Here is a 22,548-nt window from a genome sequence, read left to right on the forward strand (position 1 = left end):
AGGACAGGAGGCGGTTATATAACCCAGGAATTTTATGACTTAATTTCATAGCAATTTAGGAATTTTCATTGGAGAGGCAAAAATCAATCATAAAACTTCAGTGAGGAACTGCCAATTCTTACGTAATCTTTTTTCTTCTAACCTGAGAAGACAGACAGACAAATAACCCCTTGCTGCAGTCTAATCCTAGGCGTCCGTGATTAGCCAGGACCAAATATTTTAGAGAAGTCTGCTTCTCGCCTACACACAATCAGCCAAATTAATTGATCTATAAGAGTTTTCTTTTTAAATACCCTGTTGAGTAGAATGTGCCATATTATTTTTCCTACTTAGTGCAACATCAGGGATTACCTTGTGTTCAGCTGAAGTTTTTATCATACATATGGTTACTTCCCTTAGTAACATCTGGACTGCTAAAATAAGATGCTAATCTCAGTCCCTGGGATTAAAAGTTCCATTCAGTTGTTTTTGTTCTTTTTTTTTAACTCCATTTCCAGGCTCATGCACAAAGCACTCTCTCTCCTGGAAAAAATCTGTATTACTCAGAGGAGCCACCTTTTAAAATTTTAGTGACATGTTGATGGATGATTGTCTTTGTACTTCAGTAATGGAACAATTTAACCAGTTGGGATTTATTCTGGGCGTTGGGCTCTAACCGTTGTCTTTTGTCTTGGAACTGTTACATTTTGTGAAGTCAGGCTGAAGAGAAAAACAGATAATACCTTTCCTTAGCTATGAAAACTTCAGACCTTACCGGATTATCCAGTAAAGTTCATTAACTAAACTGTCAGTCAGAGAACCGGTTATTTTCAGGTCTCTTTTGGGGACAAAAGAGCGATTTAAAAAGACGTTAGATATTAGATATGAGGCGAGTTTCTGGCCAGCATATCCAACTGTTATGTTTAGTTATATATGCAGTCTATACAAATACATGCGTACAAATATGCGTGCTTTTTAAAAGCGTGAAAGACAAAAGTATTAAGATTTGGTGTTTTGAGGCATGCAAAATCTGCATTTCAGGTAAGAGTTCTAATAATTCCTCGCGTGCGGGTGTTTGGTTCTTTCAAAAGTGCACGCATGACCTTTAAAATAAATTGTTCTTTTAAGAACCCTCCTGTGTGGGTTATTTCAGTTTTACCATCAAATCTTAGTCCAAGGTCCAAGGGAAGCTAAAGGAAAGTATATTCACCAAGAAATCATTTTCTCTAATTGAATTCCTGGAGAGAAACAGCAAGAGGAACTGATGGCTGAGCTGTTTGCCTTGGGGTCTTGCTAAAGGGAAATGAGTGACACAGACCGGTGAGAGAGTGACTGCCTTTCCTGGGTGAAAATAAGGGGCAACATGAAAAATAAGGGATTGCTTAGAGAAGTATGTTTCGCTTAGTATCTCAGGAGGTTTTTGCTGAAAATTTCTATGGCTGTGACATATGAAATTCAGTTAGCGTAAACTTCACTTTCTTGTTTAAAATGTGATGGAGGTTTAATATAATTGCAATACATACTTGTATTTCATTTCTTAAAACTTCTTTGCATGTATAAGTGAAGCCTTAGCCTTAAGGGACTTAATATGTATCATATTCCCGCCATCTGGCAAGGTCATCTTTCTGCTGATATATTTGAGTTAGGAATTTACACAGTAAATGCCACAACTATTAAGTGCTAGAGAAAGCTAGAACTGGAAAAATAAAAGCATTTTAAATTAAAGCACAATCATGTCTAACACAAGATTCCTGAAGCCCTCACCAATGTACATACATATTTTACTGAATATTTCAGGTCACGTCATACCGCATAAAAATAACCCTTAATCAATCCTTTTTAAAAAGTTTTCTTCCTTTGCGCATCTGCAATTTCCAGAAGTCACCCTTTTTCCTCCTTCTGAAAATGTCGTTCAATCAGTCAAAAAAATTTTCTTCTCAGAAATCAGAATGTGAATTCAAGTATTTGAGAACAAATGTACAGCAGTGAATTAAATGATTTTCCATGTTTTTTAGAGAAGAGTTACTTTTATGAACAAGTAATCTGTCAACTGTTCTTTGTTGCAATCTATCCCTCAGTTAATGCATTATGTCAAACTTCAGCACATACAGGATGAGATTGTTCTAATTTTAAGGTTGTGTCATAGTTTTTATCATATTGTATTAAAAAAGCAGTATTCACCCATATGCACCCTCATCATCTTTTAAATGCTTAAGAATTACAATTTAGCAAGTATAAGTTAATATGTAAAAGTAATTTTTAATATCTAATATCTGCAGAATATTTTAATTTCTTTATGCTTTAAGGTGCAGAGCCAAGCATTCTGTGCTTCAGAAATTCCCAGTTGTCCAGACTGACAAGAAGAGTCTGCCGGCATGTGAAGAAATGTGGCTGAGACCTCCTATCCCATAGGCCTGAAGGTCGAAGTGATGACATAGAGCTAACACACTTTACTGCTTCTGCAGTATATGAGCTAAATAAGCATTCGTTCATTCTCATTTCTGTTAGCTCGAAGGAAGAATGGTGTCTTCCAAAGTTAACGTTAGTGATACCAGCTGCACATCATGATTTATTATCAAACTTTAGACAATTTTATGGTCATATACAGTTTATGTTTTCAAATGTTACTAATGATTGACCTCTACTTTGAAATGTGGTTCTACAGAACCATTCCCCTTTCAGTGAACTATATGGCAACAAACAGTCTTTAGAAATACTGCTTTAGCTTGAGTCATTGATGGCCACAGAGAGAAAAAAAGGCTCTTTTCAAGAGGCTTTTAGTTATTTCTTCAGGTGAAACAGGAGCTGATATCTTGCTGATAATGCATGAAATGTGCTTGCTATCAAGATCTATTTTTTAAGTTATGAGTAAGTCTTGGAAAATATTATTCTGTTATTGTCAAATTATCAATGAGAGCAACTGTAGATTATGCCGTGGTACATTTTTGTGCTATAGCCATCAAATTGTATTCCGTATTCTCACATTTTTAGGAACAAAAAGTTATTAAATTGTTCTCACAAGCTATACTAGATTTATAGCAATAAGCATTCTGCAGGCTGCTTTGCAATTAGCAGCTGTGGTCCGTTTCCATGTTGAGGACCTGGAAATGGCTTCTGCTGAAGCAGTAGCAAATCTCATGGCTGCTCTTTCCTCTGTCGTGCAAAGCCATTTGTGTACCCGCAGAAAATGCAATGCCTTTACTTCTTTTTGGAGATGCAGTTTGCCTACTCTCGCAGTTACTTTTACAGTCGTCGTGCATGAAAGGATGCATTTTGACCAGGTGACATAAATAAGACATAGCTTCAATATTAGACCATGGTCACCCTGACTATTCTGCTTCCCTGGAGTGACTGACTAACAAATGGTGCCAGATGCTTTACCACAGACAGCTAGTATTTAAACAAGTTCATGCTGAGCCTGCATCATGCTACGTTACTTCTTTAGTCCCAACACTTGAAGCTCGAGCAATTCCTGTTCCCATCAAAGCAAAAAGATGGAGAGGCAATTTAGAACACTTCGGGCTTCCAGAAAGGTAATTTTTGTCCCCCTCCAAGGCGGAGGCACCTGCAGCTTTTAGTACCATTTTATTCTACTGGAAAAGCTCCCGCCATCAGTCCTATGCCTGCTACCTGGCTCACTGGTGGCAGCTCTGCACCGTCCATTTCCTTTCTGTTCAGTCACTCTGTAAAGACACAGCATTAATCACTGGGCAAAGTCATGTTACTTGCCAGAATGAATCTTTTCTAAAAGAGCCACTTTCATTTAATGCCAGATAGCTTTCCATGGGGGCTGCTGAGTGCTCCGTTTTGAAAATGTAACTACTTACACACCTGCCTGCCAACGGCTCTAGGAAGCTAACTTGAGACAGCGGTTAAAATGGTATTCCAGCTTCATTTTACGTATGCAAGTGCAGGTACTTACAACCATTCCTCTTTCAGCGGTGGTGAAAAGAGTGCGATTATGAGAGAAAACAAAGGTACCTCTTCCAAATTTCACCAGAAATTGTAACAGAGGTGATGGTCTGTCTTGATGGGTTTGGGCATGATGTCGTGATCGCATGTCAGGCTCTGGTTGCAGAAGTGCAGGGGGCTTGATGTGTCCTCCTGAGAGGGACCTGCCAGATCTGAGGACTGCAGTTTTATACCCCCTGCTCTTCATAGTCTCTCTACAGCCTGAGCTGCTCAAGTGAGCTGTCGAAGGGCTAGCAGAGGGAAAAATTTTAAATCACGATCTATGCAGGGTGGTTTTCAATCATTGCAGGTCAGTCACTTCAATTGGTCACCAAGGAGAGAGCATTGCTGCATCCCAGGCTGTTGAGCTTCTCCTTTTACCACCTTATTCTGCAGCAAGGTTTCTCTGATGACTATCCTTGATTTTACTTTTCCTTGTTTTGCTTCTCATCAGGAGCAAGATACTTTATGACCACGGTTCAGAGTCTCAAAATGCCATCAAAAAAGGCAAGTGATGGCATCTGATGCGAAGGAGCAATCAGCCTTCAGTGATCAGACACCTTTCTGTCCTCATAAGCAGGAAACTTTTCAGAATTCAAGTGTGTTTATTGCCTGAACCAGCTAAAGGCCATGAAATGCTAATGTTAATGCTACAAGCACATTACTGCCTCTTTAATTTATTTCTGCTAACTTCTGTTGATGGCAGTTGGGTAAGCTAAACTGCCAGCTGAACTAAATTTGTTGTGCAATTTGATGTAAAAACCACACTGGAAATAGATCTATATTCAGAGTTATCTAATTAGGAAAACATCACGATAGTCAATGCAAATGTTTTCCAAGGCACTGCATCTGTGCACCATGCATCAATTGCATATTGAGGTTGCAATATCCATTTTCCAAGTTATAAAAGTCATATAACAAGAAAAACATGCACTTTCAGCCTGCCTGTACTAAAGAAGGAGTGAGCCTCAATTTTCGTTTCTCAAGTCTCTGTATGTTATTTTCCTCAGTGAAATAAAGTATGAAACAAGAAGCAAAATCTGCAGGTCAGAATGTAACGGAAATCTGTGCAGTGCTTATTTGTTGAGAGCTGCAATGTGAAGATGCCCGCTCCTGTTGTGTTAGGCTGTGTACAAACACTATGGGAGCTCTCAACCCAAACTGCTCATCTTTGCCGTCCCCAAAACTGTGAGCTGCTTGGAGCGTGTTGACCAGTGCACCTCTGCTTATTTTCTGTTTCAATGTGTGTGTATGCATGTACCTGTGTGTGTATTAAAGTATATACATACACGTGTTTATATACAGACATGTATGCATATACACACATGTATGTGTATATATGTGTGTGTGTGTGTACATGTATGTATATACACACACACCAAAAGAGGTCTACTCCTTCGTGAACAGTATGCAGGATCGAGGCCTAAGGGTTTAATTTTTAGCTTGAGTAAAGATAGAGCTGACTGGGGGTCAAATTCTCCATCAGATACAGTCATGGTGCACTCATTTTTTTCCTTCGTTGACTTCAATATGCAGAGAAGTGAGGCCGTTTAACTCATTGGGCATGCTCCCAGATGTGAGATCTTCTCCTTTGCTATTTGATTTCTTAGACCCAGTGCAAGCTGTGCTTGAGGTAGGCTGAGTGTGTGTCACTAGTATGAGAGAGAGTCCTGTATATAAGTTATATTTAGTGCATACTTCCTTGGCCTTCACTGTCTTTCTGCATCTCGTTACTGAAGGGAATAAACTTTCCCCAAATGATGAAAAAAGCTATCAAGAGCATCACTAACAATTAAAAGCCTCGCTGGACATTAAAGCAAGAAACATTTTCTGGAGTTTTTCATATATATGCTAAACCATATAGCTACTGACATGCAATGAAAATTGTGTAAATTATTTATTTTGGGGTATATTAAGGTGAAGTGCCTGATTTTGGATAAGATGATAGCAAAAAAAAAAAAAAAACACCCTTTTAGCAGCGTGGCTAAAATACAAACGTTAATATTCTTACAGATATAACATTGTTTATTGGAGAGGTTTTATAAAGTTTTTCATTAAAGCATTTAAAATACTTTGAAAGCATCAGAAGTGCTGCAGAGTGTTTTTCCCACGCTTTTAAAGCGTTATAAAAATCCTTAAGGATCTGTGCAAACTCCCTCAAAAAAAAAGAATTTGTTTCCAGTGACTAAACCTGACTAAAAATAACTAGTTCATCAAACTCAAAAGAACAAGCAATTTTAGTCAAGTTCATTTGGGGATTTGATTATTCTTTTGAAAGTGACAAAGACTGGCAATCCTGAAAATCCAGGTAGAAAATTAGATCCATCTCATAGTTCTGCTTAGTTACTCTCCTTTAAGACAATGAGTATTACCTTTTCTTAAAGTATATCATTTTTGGCTTCGCATATCCACAGAAAACTTTTCCAGAAAGAAATTATTCAAAAAGTTACCAGGGTTCAATTTGTAGAACAAATGGGACTTTAATGGCTCACAGTCTTGTTTGAATATTCATGATAATGTGCATTTCTCCATTTAGGAAATAATTGTGTGGTAACCAAGCACTCCGATTAGCTGCAAAATGCAATTCTTTTAGAAAACTAATTTCCACTGGCTCATGATGAGATTGAGGAAATTACCATGTCTATTAGAGAAATTAAAAACACCATATGTTTTTATCTACCTGCTCTAGCAAAACATACCATTTACAGCTGATGTGCCTTCCAAGGATCTTCATCCTTTTAAATATGAAACATTATAAACGGTCACCATTCTTTAGAAATGAACACAAAAGCAGAAAAGGTCACTGCAAATCCCAGTACTTTATGATACACATAATAAAGATATGAGGAAGAAAATAAAAAATGAGGAACTTCAGCAGGTATACAATCTCCTTACTCACTTGGTATGAGTAAGCACCCCATGTCACACAAACCCAGCACCTTTCTCATGATTAGACTTACTGAAGTCAACAATTCACAGTAGACAAGGATATTCTCACTTATATCTTTGGCTACAGACATAGGTGTGTGCAAGCACGTGTGTGCCCAAGTTACCAGTAATTCAGTGTTTCTGAGCTCTGGAATTATGGAGGTCAATTCAATGAAAATGCTGACTATGACACTTTTCCACAGACATTTGTGGGACTATTCCACTGACAATTAAAATAAAAAAAAAATAGTTTAATAAGTGTGGTAATATTTTTAATAATTTTTTAATAGTTTAATAATTGTGGTAATATTTTTTTACAGAGCCTTCTAAACTTGGAGTCAGATATGAACGGATGATGGTCTGCTCATATTTTACTCATTTCTTGAAATAGCAGTATATTGCAAAACATAAATGAACTGTCTTTGAGGAATAAGTTTCTCAATTTTGTCTATTAAATGGTTTAGTTACAAACTGCATGTACAGATGTTTTTTCTCCAATTACTTGTCCAAGAGATGTCTATTATTTGCTGTCAACATATATATTAAAAAAAAAAAAACAAGAAGGGAGGGAAAGAAAGGAAAAACCCTAAAGCATTTCTGTATCATTCATTATCCATTTATTAAAGCACTTACTTAAGAATGTATACTACCTCTACCTTTTAATTAGAAACCCATTCCAAAGAGTACTAGCCTTACTGAATTAAGAGGAGCTTTGCCATGAAGACAGACCTTTGCAGGCAGGGCTTTAAGTGCACCCTCATATTGCTTGGTGACCTGGGATTCATGGCTGCAATATCCAGAGGCTGCCTGTAAAAAGCTTGCTGACAAAACAGGGCTGAGAGAAATGGCATTGCACAGCACTGCACAGAGCAACAAATAGAGAGGATACAAATTCTGCTGGAAAAAGTGGGAAAAATTGATGCAACGTCTGCAGTACTCATGTGTTTAAGCTTTGCTGTCTTTCTTTGCGGCCTCCTCATATTACCATCTACTGTTCTTTGAGCTTGCTACATAAAGAAAACAATTGTATTATAAACATTTCCCTAAGTCTTTAATGCAATATTTGACAGAAAATCAAAACCCGTGCTTTATTGAACTTATCTATGCCGAAATCTCTGAACAGTGCCAACCTATGGTTTATGTTTTCTTGCTGCTGTATCCTAGCCCTGCTCTGCCATGCACGTTACTGGGCAGTTAAGTCCCTCCACGGCAGAAGATGAAATACTGACCTGTCAAAATACCAATCCAGAGCAGAAAAGGGGCACAGGAGCAGGCGAATCACCTCCCTCAACCCTGGATTGCAGAGATGACCCATGACAATAGACTATACACAGACATATATTGCCATATATGTTCATTTTTAACATATGTATATAGCAGATACATGGTCCCAGATACAAATCCTTGTGCAACATAGATGCTGATATATCACAAGACTGTCACAGGATACTTTTCTTTATTAAACCACTTAATATAAAACTAAACTACTGGGGGCTTTTTTGTACCAGCAGCTGCTCTCATTTAATTATTTTCCTTCTCCAAAGGTCATTTTGCTTTCTACTAGGTTTCCTCTAGCAGCTATTTTGCTGACAAACTCACATTTTTATCCTGTAATAGGACACTTAGGGAAGTCAATAAGATTTGGTAAACCACTTTGGCCTGTCTGTATTTAAGCCAAATCACAGCAATGTTAAATGAACTCGCTTTAATAATTCATTGCAGGAGAACCTGGTTTCCTTTCAGCTAGATCTTACAGAAATAAAAAGGCGTTTGGCTTGTGGGTTTCATCTCGCTGAGCTGAAGAATTGCTCCCCAGGCTGCTGACCGGCTGCCCCACCAAACGCAGGCGTCCCGGCACCTTCTCTCCCCTATTCCTCCCATCACCCAAAGTGCAATCTCGCCATGCTTTCTGGCAGCAGCCCTTACAGAGGGGTGATCAATTGAAAAGACGATTACCTATGTGTCCTCCCATTTGAAAAAATGGGGGAAGAAAGGCCTTCCACCTACTGATGGGCAGATTTAGTTAAGCCTTCTCTCCTCTATCACCACAAATAGTAATAGGTTTTTGAAGCCCTGCGTACTCAGCGAACAGGTGAGCAGTATTACGCATTGCAGTGTTTGGACTTGTGATAGGACAAACAAGTTTTCCATTGGGAGAATGGAAAATTTTCAGATTCGCTAATGCTGACAAGTAAAAGGCAGGAAACCAGCCCAAACACAAGTCAGAAAAACATGTTTTTGCACGGATATGAATGGGTACTCGTTCAGGCCTAGACTGGCAGGATGAGAAAGAGTAGAGAAGGCAGCAACGTTTATGTTCAGCTAACAATTCTGCTGTTGTGCTGTGATGGGCTAAGGCTGTTAGGTGAAAGCAGGTTTTCAGGGAAAGATAAAATCGCTTGTTAAAGTAGCTGATATAAATGAGGAAAGAAGGTCAAGTTTGGGGTACACAAACCCAGAAAATGACCTGAAAAAGTACTCATCTACCTGAAAGCAAGTCTATTTTTTCCAGCCTTTGGTGTAATGAAAGTCATAGCTCATACACTTTTGTCTCAATTATATTTTATATAGAAAGTAATATATTACCTACTGCCTGTGTTTGAATTGAACACACACAAATTATAGTACAAATACATACGTATTTGAGTATATGTGCCTATGTATATGTATGTAATGTTTACAGTGTACGTGTATACATAGCCATGCAAAAATACATGTCCTTCTATCTGTAGGCAGACATCAAAAAAAAGGAAAAAAATTCAAAGGAGAACAGCTTCACTGGTGCTATAAATTGATATAATATCGTCTACTGATAAGGAGTGATATTTATTTTTACTAGATGGGGATGTGGCCTGTAACGTGAGCTTGCATTACCCAGCAGGTTTCCCTGGGGTGCCCGGCACCCTTCCATGGAAAGTGAGGATCTTTCTTTGCAAGAGCTATTTGGTGAACAGGCCTTCTTGCAAAATTCATAGCTGCTTTGCAAGTTAAGGCTAGGCCAGAAGATCTGTGAAAAAGACCCCAAGTAGTAACTATAATTAAAAAAAAAAAAGAAACTTCCCAGTTTCATCCAACATGGAAATTAGAGTCAATTAGGATTAGTCTCATGGGATATTCTCCTATGATATACGGTCAAATGGCTTCAAAAGCCCTAGGTAACTCCCTTATTTTTATAGCCATACTGCTCTTTTATTTGTAAGTCAGGAGCTAGCAAATTTTTTTACCCCCTGACAGATACAGTTTAGGTTGATTGGGGTCAATTTCAGCATTTATGAGCAGACACATGAATGTTACCAAGGTCTCAGAGGTAGCCAAGAAGAGAGAACAGAAGACTTGAGTAAATAGTTATTTGGATTACACTTTGGCTTCAGTTTGTAAGCTGCACCACCGTCAGCAATAAAAGAGAAATGGAAATGTCACAGAAGATTGTAACCTTTAAAATGTATGCACATAAAAAAAAAAGAAAAACAAAACAAAACCACATCCATGCACCAGCCTCCAGTAGTTTTTTTTTTTTTTAGCCTGCAAGGTGCAGCATGCAATCCTGTGCCTCTGCTACCTGCCTGGGGGAGGCAGTGCTCACAGGGCAGCTGGCAGCGCTGCTCCTGGTGTGTCCACAGAAGTGGCCAGCAGGTGCCACCAGGAGCAGCTTAGCACCACCGCTCTCACCTGCATCTTTGGAGCACCAGTCAAAACCCAGCCCAGTAGGTCCCTGACCCGGACTGCCAGGAGGGTGAAATTACCCACGGAGACACATGTAAAGGCAGCACACTGATCAAAGAGTGTGCTTGAGCAGCAGGACAGTGATGGGCACATCAATGAGGTGATCATCTGCCCCTCTCTGAAATATAAGAACCTTACTGCAACGTGCCAGGAGGCCAAGATAATGTTTAGAGGACGGTCCTCAAGCAGAGAGAATCTCCCTGTTCTTTCTCCATCCCCCTCCACCACACACGCCCAGACTGATTTCTACTACTTCAAGCCTTAACATGGTACCTGTTCTTGTGCCAGGGCTGGGAGACCCCAGGCAGCCGCCTGCTTGCTCATCCCAAACCCATCAGCTGACAGCATGAACACCCTGACAATTTGTAATGATAGATTTGGCCCATAATTACAGTTTTATCTTTGCAACCGGAAAGCCTTTTGGCTGCATATGTCGCAGAACATATGACTCCATATTTGTCCTTTCTGAATCTCCTTTTAAGGGACTACTCAGCTGTTAGAAGAATTAAGGTTCCACTTGAAGTTCTCAGATGTGACCAATACTCTCATGTCATTAAAATTCTGGGATATTTTCTAAATGCAAGGAAATGCTGTTTTGAGAACAAAAATGTTGTAATAAAGGCATCTTGGAGTAAAAAATCACTGACCTGCTGGACATAGAGAACATAAGAAATATCCCACACATTATATTCATAATGTCTGTAGAAGCCATGTAATAAATACTATAGTATAAAAAGAGGAATAACTGATAAATAGCAAGCTTTTTCTAAATCTATAGCAAAGACTTATCATTCTTATAAGTCAGTTAGCTTTGCTAGTTTCTCTGCAGGGTAACATGTTCTGCTCTCAGTAGTGGTCTTATTAATTTGTTTTTTGTTTTTTTTATAAACATATATATGTATGTATTGATTCAGCGGATATTTTCTAGCACTCTGGAGTGTTTTAAAATGTAATTCAAATTCTTCATTGTAAACCTGCAAAGGAATTTTTTTTAGGCAGCTGACACTTGTGCAGAGAGCGTGTATTTAGGTTTGGACCCAAGAGTGTCCTGTTGATAGAAAATATCAGCTATGAAAGTTATGTGAAAGTCACTAAAAACCCATAGATGCTATTTTCAGACAAGGTCATTGGTGAGCAAAGCTTTGGAAAGCTCCTGTACACTATATAGCATATAAAACATCGCTAGGTTACAAAGCCAACAATCTAAAGTTAGGAAATGTCAGAATTGGATACCCTGGCAATTCTAATGCTACTTACCCTTCCTTGATTAAATGTGCTGTGATACAGGTTTTGATGTCATAAGCTTATCACCACCACCACCCCCTGGACTATTCCTGTCTCTATGCTTGGGAAATCTCTCCGCATGTTCTTTTATACTATCCATATTCTATTTAGAATCCACCATTCAGATGCTAAACTGAACATAAAATTATTCATCGGCTCCCATGAGATTTCATGCTTTTCATTTCATCTCCTGGATGCTATCACCAGGGTCCAAGTGCTCCACAAACATTTCCAAGTTTCTCTCCACAAGACCATGGTGAGATGAAGGAATAATTCCTGACACCCTTTACCAAAGGAAACTAAGGTGCTGAGGGATCAAGGTCCAACTTTCATCTAATTTTAGGGGACCCCACAAGTGACCAGATCTGGAACACATCTGGAGCATCGCACAGGCGCAAAGCAGAGCTACGCTGCATCTGTGTTGTTGGTAGGAGCCCTAAGCATGACAGTGGAGCCAAAAAGGGAGCAAGCCTGGTGCTCTAAACCACACACTGAGGGGCACTGTGAAACTGTGCATGGCTTAGGAAGTAGAAGAAAAAGAAAAAGGTGAACCCTAGAAGGTGGCTAGATAGCAGGACCCAGCTTCTTCCTCGCAGCAAGGCCCACAGCCAGCCCACTGTGACCCTGTGAGGCTCCCACAAGCAGCAGCCCCAACCAGTCCTTGGCCAGCAGCATGGTGCTGCAGCCGGGCTCTGCTGAGCGCCCCATGTGCTAACAGACTATGTAGAACACAGAGCAGGCAGTCATACACTTAGGGACACGATCACAATGTTGGCAGCTGAGGGAAGGTTTATATCTAGCATTTCCCAACGTCAGAGGGCTAAGTTTTGCAACCTATATTTTCCTCAGGGGTATGTGTTGAAGTCAAAGCCAGAGGCTTTCTCCTGACCCCCAGCAAGGTGTGCAAGTGAAGACCAGGTTTTTCCTGGGGCTTCAAGGGATTTCTTTTTCAAATGTGGAAGTAATCCTCTCCTTCCCAAGGCTCAGGAGAGAAAACCTTCAGTGGCAAGTCATTAAGAGCAAAGAAAAAGCTGCTCTCTACAGCTCGGTCACTCAGGGTGCAGTTCTGCTCCCACAGCAAATTCTGTTTTGAAATCACAGAATAATTTACGGCAGAGGGGGCCTTAGCAGTCATGATCATCCCACCTCTGCTCACAGCAGGGCCAAGGTAGCTTAGGCGGCTCAGGACTCATCCACTAGAGTTTGGAGTATCTCCAAGGACGGAAACGCCACAACCTCTCCGGGCAACCTGCCATTGAGCTTGGTCAAGCAGAATTGAGCCCTGCATGAAACGCAATGAAGACTGAAATCTGTATCTACTGAATGACCTTGAAGAAATCATCTGCATCTGATCCCTCCAACTTTCTGTTCCTCATAGGTATGACTGAGGGGATATTAAGGCTTCTAAGGTGTTTGGTTACACTCATGATATGTGCTGTAGAAATGCCAATGAAATATTATATTAGCAGCTTCCTCACCATGAGTTCCCAATTCTGTAGTATCAGAAATGTTGCCTGTACCCTATTGAGGTGACGGAACCCTATCTTCTCAGTGGGAATAAGATTAAGTGAAAAGCTCAGCGACATCTTACTTTAAAATCTGAGGTTACATCATGTCACCGTCAGAGCCACAATAATATTTGACATTGCTGCTGTTACTAAATGCTGAAGTTTTCAATTTTGATGAATGCTGTAAAATATAGAACCTGTACTGTCAAGCAACATCTTGACACAGACATCAGCCATGGATAACTTCATCTGCATACAAGATATGATTATTTTAAAGCTGTGGCATGTTTTGTTAAGGTGCTAGATCTTGGCATGTGCCATTTTTCAGCTCTGAGCAGACTGCTTATTTTCCTCATCACAGACCTAGCTGCCTGCCTCTACTATTCTAAACCTCTACTAAAGTCTTTTGGACTTCATTGGTTGTAAAAATAGGGGAGAATTTGGCCTATCTGAATTGAATAAGTGTTTTACTGGGAGTATGCAGAGTTTGGAGGCTGGTATCTCTGTTATTGAACCATGCAAGAAACAAGTTGGCATATTACTAGGAGTAATAGAATAAGGTGTAAATGGGCAAGATTGCTCTTTCCTCATGTGGTCTAGTCTAATGTCCTTGGCTTCTTTAGTGACCTCTTCAAATTGCTTCAGAGCTCATGTGTGCAAAGTTGTTTTGTTCATGTGCAGATAATGTACTTCTTTCAAGAACCGTCCTTTTTGTTAGTGTACTTGGAAGTTGCTCTAGGGGATGCAATATATTCTGGTTCCCATGGATCTTGAGCTCTGTGACAAATTTCTTTGCTGGTTCAGCTCTCCAGTCAGTTGAGCAGTCACTAATTTACATGACAAAATTTTAAGCCTTTTTCAGGCCCAACTCACACAGCCAAAAAGTGCTACGTAGGAGCCCTAGCTGAAGAGTCAGGCAAACTTTACACATTGGGCATTATATTGGCTCATTTTATCACGTCTGCTGAGACCCAGTCCTTGTCCAGCTGCTCCATTTTTTAGAAAGTGCAGCAAAAGAAAACATGTCAAAGTGATAATCATTAGACGGGAACAAATAGATTTCCACTCTTTGCATAATGTCAGAGTACTGAAAGCACTTTCATTTCCCTTCCAGGGCAGAAAAGGGAAATGTGTTGCTTGCCAGGAGAATGGAAGTTCTGAAACTTGCCTTTTCTTATTTTATAAGATTAAAGAAAGGCCAAATGTTTCCTTTCTACTTCCAGCCTATTGTGGCTGTAGAATGGCTTATGCAGCTTCCAGGCAAAGGAGGAAAGCTGCCAAGGTCACCCAAAGTGTAGGGACCTCTCCTGCTATGGGGATGAGACTCTCAAAGCCCCAAAACCCATGATCCAGCCATGGGTCTAAGCTCCCACCTAAAAGTCAAATCCCTGCAAACTTCTATTAGATCCTATATCCCGGAGAAGGAGGCTACCAACAGCAAGACACCCTGGGAGACCTCCTGCCCTGCTTTGGTGTTTGGTTGGATGCCCTCCGAGCCTCAGGCCTGAGTAACTCTCATTCTCTGGAACTGAGTGAGTAAACTGGCTGTATTTATGCTAGAGGTTACTGAAAATCAAGGATTTTCATGAAAATGTTGAGTCCACTGAGTGGTCATTGCCAGTGAGAATGCTAATCATCAGGCAATACCCAAACAGCTCTACTGATAATAACTAATCAGTATTAGTAGTAATATTATTTTGAACAAACATATTCTTTAGGATATTGTCAGTTTGGGCATAAAGCCTCCTGCATGTTCCTGAGGAGGCAAACACTGACCATCTCAATATCTGCTCATTGTGCCACACGGGGGAATGGAGGCAGTTGTGCAGTACTCTGTGAGGACAACTGTGTGTAGGGGATGGCACTGCACTGCATACAGCTCCCTCTAGCATTCAGAGCCCATCCTACCTTTTTTCTTCTTTTCCAGTCTTAGTTCCATGTAAATCACGCTCTGCACACTGACCTGATGATTTGTCCCTGAAAGACTCTAACTCAAACTGTTGTGCTGAAAGGATTAGGCAGCTCAGCTTGTTGCTGTGAGGAATTATATGAGGTTATCAAAAATAAGCAGAAGGCACTGTCTCCTAGACAGGACAACATCTGCTAAAGGGTGGGTCATAAATGGTTAATATGTGCCAGTGGACCGATACACAGCCAAGGCAAACGCTTGAAAGTGCTGACTGGAAGTGGCTGACTGCTGTGGTTTTGTGATGTACCATCTTTCCCTCCTCCCCTCCATAAAGTGCAATGCAGTGGTAGTGAAACTATTGTGATGATAGCTTTCACGTCACGACAAAGAACGTGTGTGCACGTCTGTGTGCTGTGATCACGGAAAACCTACTCATCACACACGTAACAGCTGCATCTGAAATGTCAGATTGACCAGCAATGACTTGCAATCCCACCTGTTACCAACACACCAGCTCCCTCTATTTGATCTGGTAAACTGTGCCCAGCTTTACTGTACGCCGGCGTACAGTACTGAGTACAGTACAGTACTTTACTGTACTGAGCCGGCGTGCTGGCCATGCACACCCAGAAAAGCTCAGCTGAAATCCCAAACATATCCTGCATGTCTCAAGCCAGCATGGGAGCAAATCCACAATGCAACTGTCACATCAGTTCTTGCCAATTGGTTAACCACTGTGACCTACACTGAAGTTCAAGCAAGTCTGGGGAGTTGTTTATTAGAGAGACATATAACAAATGCTGGGCCATTCCAGCGTGTTCAGTGTTGGGCATCTGCAAGCCCTCAGGGCTTTTGGCCAGCTGTCTCACTGCTGACGGAAACCCGGTCATGTACTGGGACCAGGGTTTAGTTTCAACTACCCATCTTTCAAAGTGCGGGTGTACAGGCTGGAAAGAGGCCCTCGAGTATGCCGTTTTTCCAACTTTAAGTCCTATTCCACTTTTGCTATAGCTGCTAAATCCCCAGTCTTCTCCAAAGCAAGGTTTCTCTGCAACTTGCTTCACCTTGTCTTTTTAAGTTCTGTTTTGGCTTTCTTTGAAATGAAGGGAAAACTGCACAGTTATTTTTTACAGCATAGCATCAATTCCGTGTTGCCTGTTCCTTTGGCTCACAGCTACTCCACCTTAGGTGATTCTGCTTATAAATAGAGTAAAGGGATCACCTTCAAGGATGACAACTTAATTAGAAGTGCAAAGAGCTATGGCCCAACATGCCAGAGAATAACGAACAAGCTTTTGTGGTTGGTGGAGAGTAAGCTTGCCAAAGTATCCATTCTTTTTTTTAGATGGAGGATGAAATGCAAGTGAAGCTGTTGCCATTAAAAAAATCTTATTAGAGTCCAGGCAAGGATACTAGAATAAATAAATGGCTTTAGATCTTTAATCTGTTTGCATGTACATTCAGGTGTGATTATGTAGTCTGCCATCAACTTTAATTAAGCTTTCCCTTTGCTCCTGACCTTGGGGCTTAAATGTAATTTGTTCTATAGGCAAAACAGGTTGTGTCAGCTCAGTACTTTAAAGTTCAAATTGATTTAGGTTACATTTAATTTAAGTTTCCTCATGGAAGCATATCATTTCACTATTACTAATGTTGGAGTAATTACGCAGAGGTGGAGAAAGGAGCGCAGAGCAGAGCCTTAGAGCTCTATAATGCTTTTCTTCAGCAGCTCAGGAACAAAAGTATCACTGCCTTGTGCTTTTGGGATAACTTTGCTTATCTCCAGCACAGTCTCCATGAGCACTCAGTTTCCTATATGCCTCTGGATGCCCAAACAGATGGGGGGTGACAGTCAGACCTCAATTACCAAAATACGTACGCGCAAAGGCTCCAGCAGGTCTGTTGCCACCTGGGACCAGAGGTGAGCCCCTTAACACTACCAGCGTGTTTAACCTCCTCAGTATAAGAGACTCTCCTCTGGGACATTCAAGCCTTCAGCATACCTGGCGTGCTTTCTTTGGGGAAAAGTGGCAGGCACATCTGTAGCAAGGCTCTAGCTGATTTAAGATCCCAACACAATCCATGTTTCAATGCGTGCTTTTTATTTCCAGGCCCCAGGCTGCAATGCTCCCTTCCCTCCCTGCTCTTCCCAAGGCCTCCAGCTCACTAGAAATAGCACAGAAACCACTACTTTCAGCTGTTGAATCAGGATAATTTTGTTATCCTACTAGAACTAGAGCTGTTAAGCTGTATGTGCAAAGATGTAGCTTAATTAAACTTGGATGATATTCCAAAATCATGTTACTTTATGTTACAGTTTTGGTGGCAAATGTCCTTAACAGCTGAATTTCTCTGGATTTTTCACCTTGTTTTCCCAATGCATTGTGGGTTTCTCTACTATTTCACCATTGTGTTATGCCCTTTTATGAGACACATTTCTTCTCTACTTTAAATTAGGTAATAAGAATCCCGAATTTTGAACTGCTTTGTGGTATATTTTCTGATTGAGACTCAAATAATGAAAAGTTGGCAATTTCAGTGTAAAACCTGTGGCTTCCACAATTTATCTCAAAGAACTTTTTTTTTGTTCAGTACTCTGATAAATTGGTTTTGGCATTACTCTTCCACGGGCAAGCAAAATGATTGTTTTCTTTCGAATTCAGTCCCAGAGATTTCAAAATCTTACATTTATATAAAACTATATGCTAAATATAATTATATGTGTAATTTTCTAATTAAAAAAAAAAACATTGGCTAGAAATTTTGTTTGTTTTTAAACTACCAGCGTCAGACCAAATACTGGAAGCAGCTTTCCTTCTGAGAAGCATGAAAAGCACATCCTAGAAAGAAACATGTTCATTTTTAGTTCAAACAATTACTCTTAAAGCCAGGAAGCTGGTGGCCCCATCTGTGGACCTGCCTCTCTTGGTGCAGCTGTATCTGGTGAGCTCTGTGCTCAGAGTCATTCCTCATGCTTGTCCCCTTGTCTACCTGCAGGCCTGTAAAGTACCAAGCAATGGTTGCCTGGGAGGGGAAAAAACATATATTTTGGATGACTCAGTAATGAAAATATAGATAGGACTAGGTTAGTGCAGCTTCAGAAGCCAGCATGTAAAATACTCTAGTTACGAAGTCTTGCTGGAAAGTTTACAGGCCTTTGTAGATCCTGAGAATATTTACAGATCACTTCTGTTTCAATTTTAGCTCCTTCCTGCCCAGAAATCCTGATACAGAAGAGTACAACATTCATTTTTAAAAAAAAGGTGGAATAGTTTAGAAAGTATTAAAAAAACATCACAGAGGGGCACTGTATGACCTCCTAGCAGTGCTAGTTGTGTGCATTGGGCCTGTGCGCTTCCTACAGAGGCATTTTCTTTCTGGGAAGGTGGTGAGGCATCCCTTGGGAGGCTCAGGCAAACCCAGAGAAAATCAATGGTGAAAAGTATTTTCTTCTCCGTGCTGGAATGCCTCATAGTCAGCCGCAATAGTCCATTAAGCCACTGCTGTGACCTGAAGTAACTCGGCAAACACTATGAATAGGCTGCCCAAACTGTATGTTTGCTTATTTTTGTCTTCTTTTTCCCTTCTTTTAAAAGAGAGATCCCTTCCATTGCTTCCCTCACAAATATCCCTTGGCTCTATTTTTTCAAGCCTAAGTATCCAGGCTAGCATTTTTAGCAGTATGAGCTGCCACAGTTTTGTTCCGGTTAATTGAGCAACTCTGATTTACACCGGGAAGAAGCTGGTCTGTTTGTGCCTGCAAGGAAGCCACATGCTGTGCTCAGGCTCTGTCTGCTCCTCGGCCCTCTGCAGCTCCCAGGGAGAAAAAGCCGTTATCTGCACAGGTGTGGTGGCTCTAGTTTGAAGGAAGATGTGCACCGTGGCTTTTCAAAGCGGTCAGCATAAGGTTCAGCAGCAGGTGCTCCTGGGGAAAACGAGGTGCTGGAAGAGTTTGCCTTTCCAGCTGCCTGCTTCTCCCACCTGTTTGCTGTTTATATCTACAGCGTAAAAAAAAGAAAACCCCTACAAAAACTCAGAGCTGTCCAGGCAAAGGGTGCTGGGAGTCCAAGTCTGAAGGCATTGATCCAAAAATCACTTACAACGATAGCACTCAGGCACGTGCGTATTCCCATTCAACCACCTGAGATGGCTAAAAACCCCCCATTGCCTGGGGAAGTGGGAAACCTCTTCGCATGAAGCTCCTCTGGACTCTCTGATTGTTCCAAGTAGCAGTCCAGTTGTTTTTTTTTTTTAATAATGTCTCACCTTGCTTGTAATTCCTGACTCCTCACAGCTGCAATAACATTACTATGGATCTTGCCTGGTTAAAAAAATAACCAGCCACAAGACAAACTTTTAAATGTTCAAGACTTTCTTTGGTTCTGAATAGGAAAAGCAACCTTCAACCTAAAGACAAGTATAGGGAAAAAACGTACCAAGTTTAATGTAATTGTGCTAATCAGACAATTTAAGAGAAACATTAATGGAATAAGAAGGGATAAAGGGTTCTTAGTAAAGGCGGGAGTGAGAGAGTTGCTAATTCATTTGAGACAAAAAGGCAGCATTAATTATTATCGGTGAATCATTAAAGGGTTAGCTGAGGTTGGGGTATGGGGAAAAGTATTTTGTGCAAAAGAATTAGTCTCTCTGAGGAGGTATGTTTTTTAGTAGACACGAGAGAGGGAAGAATTTCAGCTCCTAAATTCCTATTTTGCAAGTTTCCTATCACCCTCGGGACTAAGATGGAGTCACTCTTTTGTGATTGATGTGCTTGCATTGGTAACTAGATGTTCCTGTGCTTTAGGACCTGTCTTTTGACATCTCATTCTGGTGCCTTCTGGTTGTCTCATTTACATGTCTGGTTTCCAAGAGGGCATGTGGTGCTATGCGGGCAGCATACCACCTGCTGGAGGCAGACATACAGGACCCATGGATTTTGATGGTTCTGTTACAGGGAAGTGTTTGCCATGGTGCTGGCAGGGCTGCAGCAGCAAGTTTTCTGTCGTTGCCTTGGCCTCATGAGCCAACCCAGCCTGGAAGGACTGGGCTGCTCCCAGCCGTATTAGTCTGATAACAGAGACCACTTCCGCTCCAAACTTTGACTAGGCAAGGGTAGGACAGGCATTTCTTTAAAGAGTCTGCTATGCATTTAACTGGGTCTACAGCTCCATTTCTGTTTTGAAAATTAAAAGCCAACAAAGCCCCGAAGCTAAGGGGACCGCGTGCATGTTTACAGTCAAACGTGCTGAAGAGCTTGCTAGGTCCAGGGCAGGGAGCCAGCACCCTGCAGGCTGAACCTCTGCTTACTAAGCAACAGCCTGATCCACTCTGATTTCAACCAGCAGGGGACTTGCCATGAATTCCTTTGAATATGGGGCCCCCAAAGGCGTCTTCACTTTATAAGGAGGATGAATATTACCAGGCATATTGTATACAAATGAGGAGGAAGCCTCATTAAGTCAAGCGAAATTGGCACTTTCCAGATTGTCAGCCAAATATAAATTTAAGGAGATACACGGAAAATTTCCACTATCACCAGTCACCAGGAGTTTAAAAAGTAAATATTTCCCCCCACCCTCCATGCTTGTTCTCGTCTATCACTGACTGCAGGGTCTGGTGCGGAGCAGCGCCCTTGCACCTGCGCTACACAGCTGCGGGACCCAGCATCCCTGTGCTTGGGGGCAGCAAAGAGTCACTGGAACAAATGGATGAAAAGTCTCGATTTTGCCCAACAGCTTTTCACCTTTTTTGAGAGGATGAGAAGGGAGCTGGAATGGAAGATGAAAGTGGATGGAGAATCAAAGTCCTGAGTACTACCAATAAAATCAATTTTGATATGCAAATGTGGTACTAACGCCCCATCCAGCTCAGGCTGAACATGCTGGAATGATTCTTGGAGTCAAAAAGAGTTGGACTGCCCAGAAATGAAATCTCAAATAGACGTTTCCATGCAGTTTTTCAAAGGGAAATAGTAAAAGGAAGATTTTTCTCATACGTTTAAATTAGGTACTTATTAACAAAACGTTTCTCTATGGAAAAAAATCCAAAGCAAATAAATAATTTCACCTTTCTTCAACATGTGGATATTTTCATTTTGTTTAGAAAAGCTTCATGGCTAATACTTAAACACAAATATGTTCTTCAAATTTTTTTAAGAAAGCAAAAGATTTTTTTTTTTTAAATCTACTTTAGCAAATACCAATCTGGATTAGTCAAATAAGTAATTGACATGGGGAAATGGTTCCTTATACGACTGAGAACTCAGCATTTCATTCTACATCTGTAATAAGTACATGCCTCAAGGATGTCTTCCTTTGGCGGCTTCTTCCAGAACTTTAGCACTTGGGCATGACAGAGCTAAGGATTCAAGTGCAACATCACTCATTTCAAGTTATTTAAGTACTTTGCTAAGTTAGTGCCCTTATAACTACATAATTGCATTAATAATAGTAATGAAACAATTATACAAAACTGTGAATTTCTCTATTTTAAAAGCACTTGAATTGAGCATGGTGCAGGTATGTTTGAATTAGCAGTGCCCACATTGTCACCAGCTACAGGGAAACTGCATGGGTTTCACAGTGTTCTCAGGCTCATACCGTTCCATCGCTCTCACACCCCAGTTAATATTTCTAGCCAGTGCCGAACAGCATGTTCATATTAGCACTAATTTGGGATGCCCTGCACCATCCAGCAGAAAGCAGAGGCCAGAAATAAAAACACAAGGAGGCACTTAGTGAGATAGTTCAAATGCTGTTGTGTTAAACCCGCAAACTGCAGTATCCAGTCACTTATATTTTGTATAAAACAACGTTTTCTCATGTAAGCAAAAGATGCAAGAAAATAGTATGAGCTGACGGCTGCTCCCCAAAAGACTTGCTTCATCTAAAGAAAGCCCCGTTGATCTTAGAACTGGGATAACTTTTTTCTCTCTTTTTCCTATTCCAGGAGACGCTGGATTTTTTTCAGTCCTTATGTAAGCAACTAATTTCTGTGAGTGCTGCTCCCAAATGGACTAACGATCCATTCCTAAGGAGTAAGTAAGGTAACATCAACACATCTTTTGTTATATAAAGACTCTGATGCAAAAAATACTGACATCGAACCAAAGCCTACTTTCAGATGAAGTGAATGCAGAGTCTCAAATGTTCAATTCTGAACACATCTGTCTTTGCATCATTCTGACTCTCTGTCCCGTGGCAGCAAGAGAGGCTGTGAGTAGGGGAACCCCAATTGTTTTCACAGGCCTGCTCTTCGTCTCTGACC

This window comes from Struthio camelus, chromosome 1, assembly GCF_040807025.1.
Source record: "Struthio camelus isolate bStrCam1 chromosome 1, bStrCam1.hap1, whole genome shotgun sequence".
Taxonomy (NCBI): domain Eukaryota; kingdom Metazoa; phylum Chordata; class Aves; order Struthioniformes; family Struthionidae; genus Struthio; species Struthio camelus.